We start from the raw sequence: 4,401 nt of genomic DNA on the forward strand, positions 1-4,401 counted from the left end.
CTGGATTTTAAAATAGAGTGCAAATATCAATTTGGCTTTAGACTGTATTAACCTCTGAGATTTAGGTGTGCCTGCTGACTGCAACAGGCTTTTCAAAAATTTACATAGATCCAAAAGACATAATGAGAAAAAAAATTGTGCACACAACTGATTAGGTCAAGCTGTACAGATCAGATGAATGTGTGCATAACAGTGATGATAAAGGTGGCTGCCTTTATTTTTTTACTGTATAACAGGTGAGCTATTATGTTCTTTACAGAAATCTTATACACACATTCTCTGATATAGGGGTAATTTTTTGGGGGGGTTACCAAGGATTGACCCCAGAGGTACTTAACCACTGAGTCACATCCCCAGCTCTTTTTTAAACATTTTGTCTAGAGACAGGGTCTCAGTGCCTTTTTAAGTTGCTGAGGCTGCTTTGAACTTACAATCCTCCTCCCTCAGCCTCTAGAGCCACTGGGATTTCAGGCATGTGCCACAGGCTACAGGATTAATTCTTAATTCTTTCACAGTGATGTTGCAACTGAGTCTTAAATGTTAAGAAAATGACAGTTACTGTCAAGTAACTTAAGTTTGAGAATCAGATCAAACCTGGGAATGGATCCAGAAATGTTTATTAAACTATTGTTTCTCTAAATAATTTTTAATAATAGGAAGGTTCTACAAAGTAGCTCTTTACTCTGTACTTATCCTCATTTAAAACCCTGGGAAGTACTTTTGTGTGTGTGGGGGGGGTGGTGGCACTGGGTATTGAAATCAGGCCACTCAATCACTGAGCCACATCCTTGGCCCTTTTTGTATTTTACTTATAGACATGATCTCATTTAGTGCTTAGCACATAGATTTTGCTGAATCTGGCTTTGAACTTGCCATCCTCCTGCCTCAGCCTCCTGAGTCACTGGGATCACAGGTGTGCCATGAAGGAAAAAACTCTGAGAGATTCTGAGAATAGAATGGGTACCTTAACAGTACAACCTTGGTTCAACATCAGGAAAGATGTTGCTTATTCTTTTTAGCTCTCTCTCTTTTCTATTTTACCTAAGATGCATTATTTTGAGATCCTGCTAGGGTGTGGTACAAACTCTATTTCCTAGCCTCTTCCAACCCATCCACCAGTCAACACAATGTGATTATTCTGGCACAGCACATGCATATACAGTTTAGTATCCAGTTTCTTGCCTGTTAGATTAGCAGGTACCAGGGGCAGAAGGTTCTCTGAGTTTCAAAGCAAAGCCAGGCAGAGAATCTGGGGGAAAAGGTAACAGTGGAAGAGGATTCGAATGGTTAGTGCATGTGTGAGCCCTTAATAGGTGTTAAGAGAAGAATCCCAGAAATATTTGGGAAGAACTGCAGGGCAATGGAGTCTTTGGGTTAACTTCTGGGAGCAAAATCCATACATTTTAATTATTATGGTTAATTTGCAGTATATAATGAAAGATAAACATTTTTTTGTCATAAAAGACTGTAAAATGAATTAAACTTCTAGCAACTGGACATGAAGAGAATTGTTGTAGTGTTAGTCTCCATATACCAGATAAGTAGAAAGAAGGAGAAGCAAAGGGAGATTCAGGAGCAACAGAAACAGCAGGAAAGAAAGATAAAAATCATTTGATTAATAGACCATCACGTTAAGTGAAAAAAAGTCAGACTCAGAGGATTAAGTGTCAGATATTTTCTCTCATACGCCGAAGCTAGAGAGGAAAAGGGAAAGCAAAGGTAGGGGTGAACTTTCTTAAAAATCAAAGGAATATCAAAAGAGGAAAGGCACCAAGAGATGGGAGGTAGGGAGGGAGGGGAGAAATGCTGGGAGGTGATATTGGCCAGATTGTATGGTTAGATTGTGTGCATATACAAATATATAAAAATAAATTCCATCAATATATATAATTATAATTCACCAATAAAAATATGGGAAAAACAATCATTGAAAAGATAATTAAATTACAAACAAACAAGAATTTAATAAGCTGGTAGAATAGAGAGATTGGAAACTGCAAGGACTGTACAATTTATTACTTACTGCTATGCACATATGTTTCAGGTAACAATGTATAATCAGTTTTATTTATAGTGTTCATTCAGACATTCTCAAATAATACATCTCAGACTTTAAAATTTCTAAGTCTTACTATAAACATTTTATATCAGTAGGCTCTATTAAAATTTTGAGGCCCGTAATTAGGTCCAAGATTTCAGAGATCTTTTTTTAAAATAAAATATGGAACACTTCATGAATTTGCATGTCATCCTTATGCAGGGGCCATGCTAATATTCTCTGTATCATTCAAATTTTAGTATATGTGCTGCCAAAGTGAGCACTTGCAGAAATTTTAAGAAGACTGCTTAGGTTAGTTCTCCCTAGAGAAAATAGCCATGTAGCAATAACTGAGAAATCTTAAATTGCTTTCCTTTATAGAACTGTAATTGTCCTGACATAATTGTGAGACTATTTTAATGTTTACATCTGCCCTGAAGGAAATGTTCCTTTTATAAAATGGATATGGACTACTAGTCAAAATCCATTGAGGTGTCCTAGAAGAAGTGTCTGTGCTGGGAGGTCAAATGTGTGGACACCTGATCAAAGGTACAGACAGCTGGTGAACAGAGCCTGGTATTTCTTGAACAGAAATATTTTGGGGATTAAAACCAATAAAAACCACTGCAGACTCTTTCTGGTGTTTATCAAGCCACTATTTGTTAAGTCCTTTGTGAAGAAATAAGTAATAATCAGCCTTCACCTATAAGGAAGCGTGAAAAATTAAGATACCATTTCTCTTTAAGTAGGTTATATTTGGAACCTGCACTTGTGGCCACACATAAAACCCACAGTAACACCCCCTCCACACACACACACACACAATGTCAATATCTTGGGGGCCTGACTCCATCCTTTGGGCTCCATGGAATTTGTTTGTTTACAGAATGGTTGTGTCCTTTTATATTGAGAGCTGCATGCCAGCAGATCCTACCAACTGTGGTAGTTTCTCATTGCTTACATAAATGCTGCAGAGCCTCAGTCTCATTTTTAGTACATTTTTGAAGATTTTCATGAGACCACTCGTGTTCAGCCTAATTACACTCCATCATTTAAGAAGAGAGATATTTGAACAAACCAATAGGTTTTATTATTCCCACTATCCTTAAGAAATTGAGATTATTGCCTTGTTTTTGATCCATCTCCTAAATGTGGTTACCTTTTAGGTTTTACTTTTAGTATTTCTATCTTGATTGTAGAAGAAAGCTTTAGCTGTAGAAATAGCAGTTAACTAGGAAACTGTGTGTTGAAGCTGTCCAAACAAAGGGCTTCCTGTCGATGCATCCCTCAATTTTCAATTTTCTTTTATTTTGTCATAAAGCTTTTAAATGCATAAATGTTTCTCTTTAATCATAAATATTTACTTAGCATAAAACATGGCAGATTCTATTTTTCATATTACTTCTTTTCTTTAAAATAACTTTGCATGAGGAGAATTAAGAATCATTAAGATTAAGTAATTGGTTCAAATGTGTAATATTCTGGGAACTTTTCACAGCATCAAGCTGCCTTTATTGGTTTGCTCTCTTTTCTCCTTCCTTGACACTGATTATCTCAAAAGATGCCTGTATTGGATTCACTGGACCTGGAAGGGGAAAGGAGAGGGGAGAGAGAAGGAAAGAAGAAGAGAGGAGGATGGGAAGAAGGAGCACATTGGGAAAAGAAAACAGACATACTTAAGTAAATTCAAGTGCCTTTGAGGAATTATTGAAGGCTATATATTTCTTTGCATTATAGGTAAGGGGAAAAATTAAATGCACCACACTTCAATTCATGGGAATAAAATACATCCTCAAAGAAGCCCTATTCATACATAACAACTTTATTATTCCATTATTCATATCAATTTATTTTCAATCTGCTTGTTCATAGCTAAAAATCTTACTTACATACAGCCAAAGAGATATATTAGGACAATCCAATCCATCTAGATTTTTATTTCTGGAAAGGGATACATATTTTTGAATAAATAATTACATAGGAAAGACAAGTCTATTACATTTTCATTCATTCATCACACGTTATGTGCATTTTTCTCTAACGCACACCAGATATCATTTTTAAGTGCTACCACAACTTCATCCCTTAAAAATCAGCTTATTTGCCATTAAGATGTTTGCATCAGACACCATTTCTGCACCACAGCTTTTCAAAATATAAGCCTCATACGAAGATGACATTAAACATTCTAAATGTGGCCTGGTAATTTACATATGAAAAAAAACACACATCTTCCTCTGTCCTAACAAATAAAAGTAAAAATGATCACTGAATAGAAATGATAAACAGAGAGACAGAGAGAGTAATTTACACCTTCACCTCCAGGATTAATAATAAGTTGGATGTAATTGAAAAATTTCTAC

General features: G+C 35.8%; 1 non-coding gene across 1 annotated transcript; it reads right to left on the reverse strand.

Moving 5' to 3' along the window:
- Positions 1-2,215: 2,215 nt before the first annotated feature.
- Positions 2,216-2,322, reverse strand: LOC144256300 (U6 spliceosomal RNA). The gene has a single exon (XR_013344073.1). It is a non-coding gene; the product is annotated as a U6 spliceosomal RNA (small nuclear RNA).
- Between the last annotated feature and the right edge of the window lie 2,079 nt (positions 2,323-4,401).

The sequence above is a fragment of the Urocitellus parryii genome, chromosome 7 (genome assembly GCF_045843805.1).
Source record: "Urocitellus parryii isolate mUroPar1 chromosome 7, mUroPar1.hap1, whole genome shotgun sequence".
Lineage (NCBI taxonomy): Eukaryota > Metazoa > Chordata > Mammalia > Rodentia > Sciuridae > Urocitellus > Urocitellus parryii.